This window comes from Delphinapterus leucas, chromosome 1, assembly GCF_059928025.1.
Source record: "Delphinapterus leucas isolate spDelLeu-1000000601 "Yukka" chromosome 1, BTC_Dleu_Yukka2, whole genome shotgun sequence".
Taxonomy (NCBI): Eukaryota; Metazoa; Chordata; class Mammalia; order Artiodactyla; family Monodontidae; genus Delphinapterus; species Delphinapterus leucas.
Window position 1 is genome coordinate 152,380,939 of NC_143129.1, and position 15,052 is coordinate 152,395,990.

At 40.4% G+C, this 15,052-nt stretch overlaps 1 non-coding gene across 1 annotated transcript; it reads left to right on the plus strand.

Moving 5' to 3' along the window:
- Window positions 1–14,938: 14,938 nt before the first annotated feature.
- LOC115801875 (U6 spliceosomal RNA) lies at window positions 14,939–15,045 on the plus strand. Its single transcript, XR_004022233.1, has one exon. It is a non-coding gene; the product is annotated as a U6 spliceosomal RNA (small nuclear RNA).
- The last annotated feature ends 7 nt before the right edge of the window (window positions 15,046–15,052 follow it).

Genomic DNA, 15,052 nt, shown 5'->3' on the forward strand with positions numbered 1-15,052 from the left:
TAACATTAAACTTTTCTTTCAGTGGCATTAACTTCTCTATATCATCATTCAGTCAGTGATCAACTGAGACCTGTTAATCAGTTTTCAATTTCATTGATTTCTGCTCTTGTCTTCATTTTTTCCTTCCTTTTGCTTGCTTTGGGTTTATTTTGCTCTTCTTTTTCTAGATTCTTGAGGTAGGAGATTACATTATTGATTTGACATTTTTCTTCTTTTTTAACATATGCTACAAATTTTCCTCTCCACACTGCTGTAGCTGTGTCCCACAAATTTTGTTGTATTTTCATTTTCATCCAGTTCAATGTATTTTTTCCCTTGAAACTTCCTCTTTGACCAATGGATTATTTAGAAGTGTATTCTTTAGTTCCAAGTATTAAGAAATTTTCTTGTTATCTTTCTGTTATTGATGTGTAGTGATTCCATTGTGGCTAGAGAACACACTCTATATGATTTCAACTCTTTTTGGTTGTTGTTGAGATTTGTTTTATTATTGAGGATATGCTCTATCTTGGTATATGTTCAGTGAGCACTCAAAAAGAATGTGTATTCTGCTGTTGTTTGGTGGAGTGTTATGTAATATTCATTAGATTTGTTAGTTGATGGTGTTATTGTAGATGTCTATATTTTTGCTGATTGTGTGTCAAGTTGTTCTTTTAATTGCTGTGAGAAGGATACTGAGGTCTCCAACTATAACTGTGGCTATGTTAGGGCTTAATGCTTAAGTCTGCCATTTTGTTTTGTTTTGCTTTCTGTTTGTTCTCTGTTTTTCATTTCTCTGTTTCCTTTTGCCTGCATTACTTGCTCCCTATGGGAACATTTTTAGCATTTCATTTTGATTTATTTATAGTGCTTTTGTATAAATGTATTTATTTTTATTTTTGGCTGAGTTGGGTCTTCATTGCTGCATGCAGGCTTTGTCTAGTTGTGGCAAGTGGGGGCTACTCTTTGTTGCGGTGCACAGGCTTCTCATTGAGGTGGCTCCTCTCGTTACAGAGCACAGGCTCTAGGTGCGTGGGCTTCAGTAGTTGTGGCACGCGGGCTCTAGAGTGCAGGCTCAGTAGTTGTGGTACATGGGCTTAGTTGCTCCGCAGCATGTGGGATCTTCCCAGACCGGGGATCAAATTCGTGTCCCCCGCATTGGCAGGTGGATTCTTAACCACTGTGCCACCCGGGAAGTCCTATAGTGCTTTTGAATGTATGTGTTTGTATAGCTTTTTTTTAGTAGTTGCTCTAGGTATTACATTTTATCCATAATTTGTCCCAGTCTACTGGTGTCATCACTTTACTAGTTCAAGTATAGAATCTTTAACTGTCCTTACCTCCTTTGACTCTCCGCCATTTATTATAATTGCCTTAAATATTTCCTCTACAAACACTTAGGACAATATCAGAAAGTGTTGTAATTTTTGCTTCAATTATAATTTAGAAAACTTAAGAAGAGAATGAAATCCTATTGTGTTTACCCATATGTTTTCTTACTGTATTCTTTCTCCTTTCCTGATGTTCTAGGGTTCCTTCTTTCATATTGTTTTCTTTCTGCTTAGAGAACTTCCTTTAGTTATTTGTTTAGGTATGTCTGCTGGTGATAAATTTTCTTAGTTTTCTATTATCTGAGAATGTCTTGATGTCCCCTTCATTCCTGAATGACGTTTTTACTGGGTATAGGATTCTGGATTGACAGCACTTGAAAAATATTGTGCTACTTCCTTCTGACCTCCATGGTTCTGATGAGAAATCTGTTGTCATTCTAATTATTTTTCACCTATAGGTAAGGTGTGTTTTTTTTTGTTTTTTTGTTTTCTTTTTTTGGTCTGGCTGCTTTTAAGATGTTTTCTTTGTCATTGTCAGAAGTTTATGATGTGTCTTGATGTGGATTTCTTTGGTTTTGTCCTGTTTGGAGTTTGCTCAGTTTCTTGAATTTGTAGGTTTATGTTTCTTGACAAATTTTGGAGATTTTCAGCTATTGTTTCTCCCAGTACCTTTTCACCCCGTCCCTCTTTCTCCTGTCCTTCTTGGACTCTGTCATGAATGTCATATCTTTTGCTGTAGTCCCACCAGTCCTTGAGCCTTTTTTTTCTCTCCCTGTTCAGACTGGAGAATTTCTGTTGTTGTATCTTTGTGTTCACAGATACTTTCCTATGTCCGCTCTGTCCATTCTTCCATTGAAACCATCCATTGAGTTTTTTAAATCAAAAGTTACTGTATTTTAGTCCCAAACTTAGAATTGGTTCTTTATATCTTCTATGTCTTCACTGGACTTTCTGTTTCCATGCTGAGACTTTCCATTCTTTTGCGTTTATTTCAAGCATGTTTGTAATGGCTCACAGAATTTTTATGATGGCTGCTTTAAAATCTTTGCCAGATAATTCTAATATCTCTGTTATTGTGATATTGGCATCTGTTGGATTTCCTTTTCTCTCAAAAAATAGAAAATATGGCAAGTGTCTTTTTTGTTTTTTGTAACCTGGATATTTTCCTGGATGTTATGAGACTCTAGATCTTATTTAAACCTTCTGTTTTAGCTGGCTTTTTTTTTTTTTTGGACACTGTTCAGGCAGGAGAAGTGAGGGCAGTGCCAAGTTACTGCCAGGTATACGTAGAAGTCCAGGTTCCTTACACAGCTTCCATTGATACCTGAGGCGGGGGACTTCTCCTTACTGCTGGGCAGAAATGTGAGTGCAGCACCCTACTTGACCTTTTCTGACACCTCCCAAGTGGGGATGTTGGGGTACCCCCCAAAGCAGAAAATCTAGGCTGCACACGTGGCCTTTGCTGACATGGGTAAGGTAGGGCTACCGTTTTTTTCTGTGTTGTTTAGCTAGGCCAGAGCACTTCTTGTCTAGACGATTTTCTCCTTGCTGAGCTGCCTCTTTTCCTTGGTCCTTTGGCTAGAGAAAACAGGCTTTTATGGGGCTCTTTTGGTCTGTACTCGTTGGCATTTCTGGTTGCCAGTTTCTTCAGCTCTAAAAAAACTCAGGGAACTCACCACCATGTCATTCCTCAGGAATTCCTAGGAATCCCAAGGTTCCTAGCCAGTCTCTCCTCTCTCTGTCTTTCAGTCTTCTTATTTTTGTTTTATATATAAAGTCCAGGATTTTTAGTTGTACTTAGTGGGAGGAATAGGGAAAAATACATCTACTCCCATATTCCCAGTAGCAGAAGTTCCTATTATTATTACTTTTAAATGATGTTTGAGCTAGGTTGTAAAAAATAAATGGAGGAATAATTAATTAATACAACTGGCAGAGAGCAGAATCTCAGAGAGAAGGAGCAGTGTGTATTAGAGCACAGGTGTATGAAACTGAAAGTTGGGATGCATGGCCTTGGTGAGAGCAGGAGACTGAAAAGTAGGGAAAGGTCACACTGGGGAAAGTCTTCCTATTGAGCTAAGGGTCTCAGCCTACTTTGCCTCCTCCATATTCTATCCCCATTCTCTTACTTGTGTGGCTGACCTCCAGTAGGGACCCCAGAGGTAAAATCTGGCAATGAGACAGCCAAGTGAAATCTGGATTCTTTTTTTTTCTTAATTATTATTATTAGTAATTTATTTATTCGGTTGCGCCAGGTCTTAGTTGCTGGAGATGGGCTCCTTAGTTGCGGCAGGCGGGCTCCTTAGTTGTGGCATGCATGTGGGATCTAGTTCACAGAGCAGGGATCGAACCTGGGCCCCCTGCATTAGAAGGGCAGAATCTTAACCACTGCACCACCAGGGAAGTCCCAAAATCTGGATTCTTAAAGGGCTTCCTATCTGCCCTAGACACAGAAAGGAAGCCTGATGGAGGCTCTTGCCTCCCAGGAGCTGAGCTGGTGGACCCTGAGCTGGCAGACTAGAGCCAGCTGAGCTGAGCTGTGGACTGGAGCCAGGCCAGAACTGCTGGACCATGATTTCTCTTCCCCTCTCAAAAGCCTGGTACATCCATATACATACATGAGCCACAAGCCTGTACTTCATCATTGCATCTGTGGGCCACTGGAAACTGACCAGTGGTCAGAAGACTGCCTCTAAATTGATGTGTGACCTTGAGCACATCATTTTCTCTTTCTGGGCCTCAACTTCCTCATCTATAAGATGGAAATAATGGTAATTCCTGGGCAGCCAGCTTCACAGGACTATTGTGAGGATTAAAGCTGAACTTATGGGCTTCCCTGGTGGCGCAGTGGTTGAGAGTCCACCTGCCGGTGCACGGGACACAGGTTCGTGCCCAGGTCCGGGAAGATCCCACATGCTGCGGAGCGGCTGGGGCCGTGAGCCATAGCCGCTGAGCCTGCGTGTCCGGAGCCTGTGCTCCGCAACGGGAGAGGCCACAACAGTGAGAGGCCCGCGTACCGCAAAAAAAAAAAGCTGAATTTATGCCAAATGTCCATCAACTGATGAGTGGATAAATAAAATACAATGGAATAGTATTCAGCGGTAAAAAGAAATTAAGTACTGATGCACATTACAACATGGACGAACCTTGAAAACATTACACTAAGTGAAAGAAGCCAGACACAAAGGCACACATTTTATGATTTCCCTTTACATGAAATAATCAGAATAGGCAAATCTATAGAGACAGAAAGTAGATTAGTGGTTGCCTGGGGATAGGAGGGAGGCAGGGAAGAGTAGGACTGCTTATGAGTGCTGGGTGTCATGTGCAGGTGACGAAGATGCTCTGAGATTGATTCTGATGATGGCTGCCCAACTCTGTGAATGTACTAAAAACCATTGACTTGTACACTTTAAACAAGTGAATTGTATGGTATATGAATTATATCCCAATAAAGCCATTTTTAAAAACAAAAAGATGAACTAATAGCCACAATTACATTAAAATCATAATAATACTCGTAGCTGACTTTTAGTCAGCATTTACCATATGCCTGGCACTTTCCCAAGCACTTCCTACATATTATTTAATTCTTACAAAAACCCTGTTGGTAGGTATTGTTATCCTTATTTTGTTTATTTATTATTTTTGGCTGCATTGGATCTTCGTTGCTGCATACGGTCTTTAGTTGGGGGCTACTTTAGTCGGGGCAAGCGGGGGCTACTCTTTGTTGCGGTGCACGGGCTTCTCATTGCGGTGGCTTCTCTTGTTGCGGAGCACCAGCTCTAGGCACACAGGCTTCAGTAGTTGTGGCTCAGGGGCTCTAGAGCGCAGGCTCAGTAGTTGTGGTACACAGGCTTATTTGCTCTGTGGCATGTGGGATCTTCCCGGACCAGGGCTCGAACCCGCATCCCCAGCGTTGGCAGGCAGATTCTTAACCACTGCGCCACCAGGGAAGCCCTGTCCTTATTTTATAATTGAAGAAATTGAAGCTCAGAGAGAGACCAGTGCACCTCTTTCACTCAGTGACATGTGCCACCACAGACCAGGGGCAGCCCAGCTGCTGAGACCCCTCTGGGCAACCCCAGATACTAGAAATGATTGGGCCTGCACACACTTTAGGCCCACATATGGCTTCAGCTACCTTCAGGCCACAGGTGTGGAAGCCTGGGGATTTCCATTCATTTCACAAGCATTTATTGAATACCTACTCACTAAACAGGCATCTATGAGAAGCGGGATGGAGTAGTAGTTAAGAACTAGATTGCCTGGGGACTTCCCTGCCGATCCAGTGGTTAAGACTCTGCGCTCCCAATGCAGGGGGTGTGGATTCAATCCCTGGTCGGGGAACTAAGATCTCTCATGCCACATGCCACATGGCGTGGGCGCAAAAGAAAAAAAAAAAAAAGCTAGACTGCCTGGGTTCAAATCTCAGCTGTCCACTTACTACCTTTATAACCTTGGCATGTATTATGTTCCTTAACTTCTCTGAACCTAAATGAACACCGTAATGGAGTAATAATAGCCACCTCATACCTATAACTCATAATTACATGTTATGTATATAAAACACTTAGGACAATGCCTGATACATATAAAAGTGCCAGATGTGGTTACTACCATTATCATGTGCCAGGCACTCTGATGTGAGGCACTGGGGAAAGAGTGTTGAATAAGATATAGTCTCTATCTTCATGAATATTATAACCTACCTTATTTATGAATTTATAAACTCTAGTCCTTCAGGGAGAAAGGAGCTATATTAATTACAATTAGGTTTGGCTGCAAGTTGTAGAAAATCCAAAATAACAGTACCTTACAAAAGATAAGTTTATTTCTCCTTCGCAGAAAAGGCCAGAGACAGGCAATTCAAGGCTGGTAGTGTGGGTTTTACAAAGTTGTCAGCTTCTTTTTTCTTCCCCATCTTCAGCATGTGAATTCCACCTCACAGTCAAAATTGCCTGCTAAATTTCCAGATATTCTGCCTGCATTTAAACCAGCGGGAAAGAGGAAAGGACAAAGAATTGGACTTTCCACGCTTTAAGAAAACTTTCTGGATGTTGCCCATCAAGGTAGACACAGGGATGATGTAAGAAATGACTTGCTGTCTGTGATGGCTAATTTTATGTGTCAACTTGACTAGACCACATGGTGCCCCGATATTTGATCAAACATTCTGAGTGTAAGGGTGTTTTGAAGGTGATTAACATTTGAATCAGTTGATTGAATAAAGCAGATTGCCCTCCCTAATGTGGGAGGGCCTCATCCAATCAGTTGAAAGCCTGACTAGACCCAAAAGGCTGACCCTCCCCTGACTAAGAGAGAATTCATTCTGCCTGACTGCCTTCAGACTGGGACACCTGTTTTTTCCTGCCTTCAGACTTAAACTGAAACATCAGATCTTCCTGGATCTTGAGCCTGCCAGCCTTCAGATTGGAACTACATCATTGGCTCCCCTGGGTCTCCAGCTTGCCAATTCACCCTGCAGATCTTGGGACTTGTCAGCCTCCATATAGTGTGAGCCAATTCCTTATAATAAATCTCTCTTTCTGTCTCTCTGTCTCTCTCTCTGTCTCTCTCTCTGTCTCTCTGTCTCTCTCTGTCTGTCTCTCTCTCTCTCTATATATATATATGGTAGATAGATAGATATAGAGATAGGTACATGGATATATATAGAGAGAGATAGATATAGATATTCTATTGGTTCTGTTTCTTTGGAGAACCCTAATGCACTGCCCATCTGTAGAGAATGTGGTTATTATCAAACAGCCTCTGGCAGTTGGCTCCTTCATGCTGCACAGACCCACTTTACTTGGGGTCATACTATCCCATAGTAGCTTGCATCAGGTGACTGAGAGAGTGAGACTATAAAGGCCCAACAATTTGGGCCCAACAAGGTACACTCTGACAGGCAGTAAGTGATACAGAGCTCCCCACTGAGTTGCCTGCAGCTTCACAGTTTGACTTCTTTCTCTGCCCAGTCCTGTTCCTGCACCCTTTTTCTCATAGCTGTTCATTTGTAATGAGTATCTAGCACCCCAAATTCCTTCCCAGCTTCTGACTCCGAAGAACCCGACCTGAAAGACCTATATTACATTACCTCAGCCACATATAAATGCAGAAGCTGGGAAATATAGTCTTTATTCCAGATGGCCTTGTGCCCATTGAAAAACAGGGAGTTCCACTACTTGTGAAAAAGGGAGTGTTGTAGTAGCTCAGGGGGGCCCAGGGGTGCCCAATGTGGAGTCAAAGGTTCGTAAAGGAGAAGAGGCTCCCTGAACAGGTAAAGAAGGTTTCAGGCACTTGGAAAACGTAGATTTTTGCTTTGCCACAGCCAAGTGAAGTATTTCTGGTTCTGGTTTCCAGTGATGGCAGATAAGTTCAGTCAGACTTACCTTTCATGAATAACAATTACAAAATTTGGGGAAAAAAATTTTTTTAATTATTTGAAGGCACTGGAGAGTGACCAAAAGTAAGCAAAACTGGAGGTAAGTAACCTTGGAAAACAACCGCAACTGGTGAGATTTGTGAATCTGTGGCATTTTGCTGAGAGCATTCCCCAACCTGCAAGCAGCTCTGGTGGGGAAAAGACACAGCTTTACTGCCTTGAGGTGTTAGAGATTAGAGTTTGGGGCTGGCAGAACAGCCAGAGTTAGAGGAGAAATCCTGGAAAGCAGAGAATAGCAGGGCGGGGGATCCCCAATATTTGCATAAAATAATCCCCCCCAATCCTTGTTTGACTGCTAACCTACACATGCACAGGGTTAACACCAGGCAGCCCAGTTTAAAAAAAAAAAAAAGCGGGCTTCCCTGGTGGCGCAGTGGTTGAGAGTCTGCCTGCCGATGCAGGGAACGCAGGTTCGTGCCCCGGTCCGGGAAAATCCCACATGCCGCGGAGCGGCTGGGCCCGTGAGCCATGGCCGCTGAGCCTGTGCGTCCAGAGCCTGTGCTCCGCAACGGGAGAGGCCACAACAGTGAGAGGCCCGCGTACCACAAAAAAAAAAAAAAAAAAAAAAAAAAAGCAACAGCTAAAAGGTGAAAGAACTGGGTGAGGATATCAGCTTTTGCCTGCTGGAGAGAGGATTTGGAGTTGAAGTCTAGCCAAGCTAGCTTCCTGCAAGAACAAAAACCATTCTTCAAAGGAACATAACAGAATCTAGAATCCTGGGACATATCACTCTTAATGTCCAGTATCTAACAAAAATAGTGGGCAAGTGAAGAAACAGGAAGTGTTATAAGTCAGTCAACAAAATCCCCAAGATGACTCAGATGTTAATTTAATTCAGCTGTTATTAAGTTTCAAAGACATAAAGGAAATGTCTGCAAACGAAATACCACTACATAGCTACTAAAATAGCTAAAATTAAAAAGACAATATGTTAAGTGTTGGTGAGGATGTAGAGCAACTGGCACTTATATACATTGCTGGTTGGAGTGTAAAATGGTATAAGCATTTTCAGAAAAGTGTTGGTAGTTTCTTGTAAAATTATACTTACCACATGACCCATCCATTCCACTCCTGTATTTATCCAAGAGAGCTTTTATTTGAGAAACAAATGTTTACAAAATAGCCTGTACATGAATGTTCACAGAATCTTAATTCATAAGAGCCCCAAACTGAAAACAACACAAATGTACATCAATAAGTGAATGGATTAACAAATTGTGGTATATTCATACAGTGGAATACTACTCAGCAATTACAAGTAACAAACTTTTTTTTTAAGTTTTTTTTTTTTAATCTTTATTTATTTATTTGGCTGCGTCGGGCCTTAGTTGCGGCAGGCGGGCTCCTTAGTTGCGGCTCACAGGCTCCTTAGTTGCAGCTCGCCAGCTCCTTAGTTGTGGTATGCAAACTCTTAGTTGCGGCATGCATGTGGGATCTAGTTCCTGTACCAGGGATCGAACGTGGGCCCCCTGCATTGAGAGTGTGGGGTCTTAACCACTGTGCCACCAGGGAAGTCCCAGTAACAAACTTTTGATCCATAAAATATGTATGAACCTCAAAAACATGATGCTGAACAAAAAAAGCCACACATAAAAAAAGTACATGTTGTATTATCCTACTTACATGAAATTCTAAAACGAAATACTAATCTTCATTAATACAAAGCAGATCTATGGTTGCTTGGGGCCAGGGCAGTAGAGAGACTGGCTGCAAAGGGTCATGAGATAAATTTTTGAGGTGATGAAAATGTTCTATGTATTGATTGTAATGATGATTACATCAGTGTATACATTTTCAAAACTCATCAAACTGTAACTTAAAATGGGTTCATTTTCTTATATGCAAATTATATCTCAATAAAGTTTATTTTAATTAAAAAAAACAAAATAAAGACAATTTCAGATCAATAAAAACAGAAAATCATCACCACCAGATCTGTACTACAAGAAATGCTAAGGAAAGTTCTTCAGACTAAAGGAAAATGACACCAAATAATCCACAGGAAGGGAGATCACCAAAAATAATAAATATGTCAGTATTGTAGGCGGAATAATGACCCATTAAAGACATCCCTGACCTAAACTCCAGAATCTATGAATATGATAGGTTACAAAGGAGAATTAAGATTGAAGATGGAGTTAAGGTTGCTGATCAGCTGACCTTGAGATCGAGAGATTATCCTGGATTATGTGACCCAATGTAGTCACAGATGTCCTTATAAGTGGAGGAAGGAGGCAGAAGAGTCAGCGTCAGAGAGCAGATGGCCTCTAGAAGCTGGAAAATGCAAGGAAACAGATTCTGCCCTAGAGCCTCTAGAAAAGAATGCAACCCTTCTGGCACCTTGACGTTAGCCTAATGAGACCCATTTCAGACCTCTGACCTCCAAAACTGTAAGGTAATAAGCTTGTGCTGTTTTACACCACTAAGTTTGGTAACAAATTTGTGTTGTTTTACATCATTAAATTTGGTAATTTGTTACAGTGGCCATAGGAAACTAATACTGTTGGTTATTATAAAAGTCTGGCTTAAAAAATTTTTTTTCTTCTCTTAGTTTCTTTAACATGCATATGACATGTTAAAACAAACATTATAGGGCTTCCCTGGTGGCGCAGTGGTTAAGAATCTGCCTACCAACGCAGGGGACACAACTACCACCAAAAAAAAAAAAAAAAAGGGCTTTCCTGGTGGTGCAGTGGTTGGGAGTCTGCCTGCCAATGCAGGGGACACCGGTTTGAGCCCTGGTCTGGGAAGATCCCACATCCCACATGCCGCAGAGCAACTAAACCCATGCGCCACAACTACTGAGACTGTGCTCTAGAGCCCGCGACCCACAACTGCTGAGCCCATGTGCCACAACTGCTGAAGCCCACGTGCCTAGAGCCCGTGCTCCACATCAGGAGAAGCCACCGCAATGAGAAGCCTGTGCACTGCAATGAAGAGTGGCCCCCGCTTGCCGCAGCTAGAGAAAGCCTGCACGCAGCAACAAAGACCCAACTCAGCCATAAATAAATAAATTAATTAATTTAAAAAAAGATGTTAAAAAAACAAGAAAAGAAAAACTCAGTACTATCTCAGGCAAATAACATTCAAATCTTTTTTTAAAAAAATAAATTTATTTATTTATTATTGGCTGCATTGGGTCTTAGTTGTGGTGCACAGGCTTCTCATTGCGGCTTCTCTTGTTGTGGAGCACAGGCTCTAGGCACGTGGGCTTCAGTAGTTGTGGCACGTGGGCTCAGTAGTTATGGCTCGCGGGCTCTAGAGCACAGGCTCAGTAGTTGTGGCACACAGGCTTAGTTGCTTCGCAGCATGTGGGATCTTCCCAGACCAGGGCTCGAATCTGTGTGCCCTGCATTGGCAGGTGGATTCTTGACCACTGCGCCGCCAGGGAAGTCCCCGTTGAAATCTTTTGACCTGAATCTCTTGCCTCACCCAGCGTACTAAAAAATTGACAGTGGTCCTAGTGCCTTTCCTATCAAATCTAAAATTTGATCTTCCTTCAATCTTAAAATGTCTTTACTTTGGTGCCCCCACTTTAAGCAAGCCAGTATGCTTTTTTTTAATCCCACCATTCCTTGCTTCCAAGGCCATTTTATATATCCTATGATGTCCCTACCCTCTTGGCCAATTGTTACTAGCCAAATGCACAAATCAGGTCTCCCTGAGAAATTCTTTCCAAACTTAGTCCCCATCCCATTCAGATGATATATTTATTTGTTTTCAAATGTATGTGTATCTTGTTTTCAGCACCAAACTGTATATTCCTAAGATACGTTGGCATCTGCTCAGGGGCTCCCCCTACTGGACTCAAGAAAAAAATCAGTTATTATCTAAGCCAGGGGATTCCAATCAACTGGTCAAGTTTAAGACATGATTAGTTGAAGCTACTGATGGTCACACTCTTGAAAATACGTCTCTCTTTAATACGTTTCCTTAGTTCTTGCCCATGAGCTCTCATTTATTCCTCCTATAGAACCATTTATTTGTGATATATTAGTATAACTGTGTGCTCAAATAAGTTTGGAAAACAATACTTGCTCTATATCATGTCCTTTTAAAAATGTTGATAAATAACAATATATGTTTCATATAATAAAAAAAAAGAAAAACTCAGAAATGAGGTGACAGGTCTCAGGAAAGAATTAGAAATGAAAGAAAAAAATCATTTTAGAAATGAAGACCAAACTAGAAAGTACACAACAGCAAATAAACACAATAGATAATGCCTTAAATAAAATGGAAAAGAAAAAATTTTAAATCAAAAAGAAATGAAGAAAGGTAAAAAGGATTTGAAACACAATGACCAATACTGAAAATAGGCAAAGAAGATTAAAATATAGATAGATAGACAGTCAGATAGATAGAGAGAGAGAGAGATAGAGTCCCTGAAGAAGAAAAAAAAAAAGGGAACAGAACAAACACTAAAAACTATTGAAGAAAATTTTCCTGAAATAAAGAAAAATTTGAAGCTACACATTCAAAGATCATACTTCAAAGCTGAGAATATAGTCCCCAAATGACCAGCACCAAGACATTCTAATAAAATGACTAAACTTTAAAGAAAAAAATACTTTGGCCATCTAAAAAAATACACAACACATGACTTAGAAGGGAATATTAGATTATCATTAGACTTTTCAAATACTTTATGAATGAAGTAACATATTTAAGAGACTCAAGAAAGTAAAGTGTGAACCTAGCAAAAGACTTAATAAGTATAAAGGACACAAACTTATCAACATGTAAGATCTCAGAGAATACTGTTCCCAAGGGCTTTTCCTGGGGAATCTAGTAGAAAACTAACTTCAGATAACCAAAATGAGTAGAGTGACTTAAGGACTGGAGGTGAATATTATAAGATTACTTGTAGAACTAAAACTACATAGGAGCTAAGAAGAAAAAAGAGTATAGCATATCATGACTATATGCCCTGACAATGTAGATTCACTACAAAGTTGTTTAATGAGGTGGAGAATGGCAACTGCATTTGCAAAATACTTTTTTAATGTTTTAAGTAATCATATTGGTGGTAGTATTAATATTGTTATTCTGAGAGTGCTTTGTGTATGAGATAAAAGAAATGAGTAATTATGGAATATTCTATCATCTCCTGTGTCCTTAAAAACTAAGATTCTCAGTATGGAAGAAAGGAGCCAGAGGAGATTAAGTAAAAGTTCTTGAGTCTTTAATTTGAATTGAAAGTATCACTATGTACTCCTGAATTATTTTAGTGTGTGTATGTGTGTGTACTATATATATAGTCTATCCACTGAATCTGTAGTTCTGTCCACTGAAAAGGCCTGGCGGTGGTCTTGAAATATAATTTCTTACTTAAAAAACTGAAGGCTTCTTAGAGAAATGGTTGATTGCAGTCTGGGGCAAGAAGTATAGAAGATGACCCAGGAATATTTTGTCAAACCAAACAGAAGGAAAGCTATCAAAGATTACTAGAGTCGGGACCTCCTTGGTGGCACAGTGGTTAAGAATCTGCCTGCCAATGCAGGGGACACGGGTTCGAGCCCTGGTCTGGGAAGATCCCACATGCCGTGGAGCAACTAAGCCCGTGCACCACAACTACTGAGCCTGCGCTCTAGAGCCCACAAGCCACAACTACTGAGCCCACGCACTACAACTACTGAAGCCCGCTTGCCTGGAGCCCATGCACCGCAACAAGGAGTAGCCCCTGCTCACCGCAACTAGAGAAAGCCCAAAAGCCCACGCGCAGCAAAGAAGACCCAACGCAGCCAAAAAAAAAAAAAAAAAGATTACTAGAGTCACGTCAAAAGAACCAAGGAGCCAGTATAATGAGACTCCACTGGCCAAAGTTGGGGCACTTGGCAGTTCAATAATAACAACAATTCTAATTGATGATTGAAACCCATCAAATATATATAAATCCATAGGTTCATAATGATATATATTTTTTTCATAGTGGTATTTTTTAAAGTGGTCAACTTTGGAGGATGATAGGGATTCAATTTATTATCTTCAAAACTGGTGAAAAAAGAATCAAACATTTATTCTGCCTCTCCTATGTGAACCGTACCCTCAGAAACCAAATAGTAGGTAAGAGGATGTTTCTCTTTATGAAAGTATTTCAATGAATAAATAAAATTGTAGAATTAATGGCATCCTCAACGAATAAATGGCCACTGGCAATAAACATCAACACCTGAAAAGAATTGCAAGCATAGAGACTGTATTTATATGCTTCTTAGAGTCTTGCCGAAGTGATCAAATCTGAGTCTGATTCAGCCTCTGGATCCAGCTGCCAATTTGCAGGAAATATTGAGAACACAGGACCATTCAGAACTGCATTATGAGTACGTAATCAGCAAAATCCAGACTGTGATAAACTCTATACTTCAAATGGCCCAGGTTGTTCAACAAATAAATTGTAAGGAATTAAGAAAGGGATGAAGGGGGGACTTTAAATTAAGAGACTTAAAAAGACATCAAATGTACTAAGTGAAGTAAGTCAGACAGAGAAAGACAAATATCATATGATATCACTCATTTAGAATCTAATTTTTTAAAAAATGACACAAGTGAACTTATTTATAAAACAGAAACAGACTTACAGATATCGAAAACAAACTTATGGTTACCAAAGGGGAGACGTGTGGGGGAGGGGTACATCAGGAGCTTGGGATTAACATATACATACCATGTTGGTTGTCTAAGATAGAAAACCAACAAAGACCCACTGTATAGCACAGGGAACTCTACTCAGTATTCTGTGATCAGCTATATGAGAAGAGAATCTGAAAAAGAATAAATATATGTATATGTATAAGTGAATCACTTTGCTGTACACCTGAAACTAACACAACATTGTAAATCAACTACACTCCAATAAAATAAAATAAAAAGACATCAAATGTTTTCAAGTGGACAAGACTATGGTATCTAAGGATGTCCATTTGGATGATAAAGATATAAGATAAAATACAAAGAAGTGAATACTGTAATCAGGAAATGGTTGCTTATCAGCAGAGGAGGGGATTATAATTGGGATGGGGCACATGGACAGGACTTCTGGGTGGGTTCTAGTTCTTAATATGGCAGTGGTTATAGGAGTGTTTGCCTTAGAATAATTCATTAAGCCTTACATTTGTTTTGTGTGTTTTCTACACTTGTGCTTTATTTTACAATGAATACTTTTTAAAAGAATAGCAAGGTGCTCGCTCCGGCAGCACATATACTAAAATTGGAATGATACAGAGAAGATTAGCATGGCCCCTGCACAAGGATGACACACAAATTTGTGAAGCGTTCCATATTTTTTGAAGAT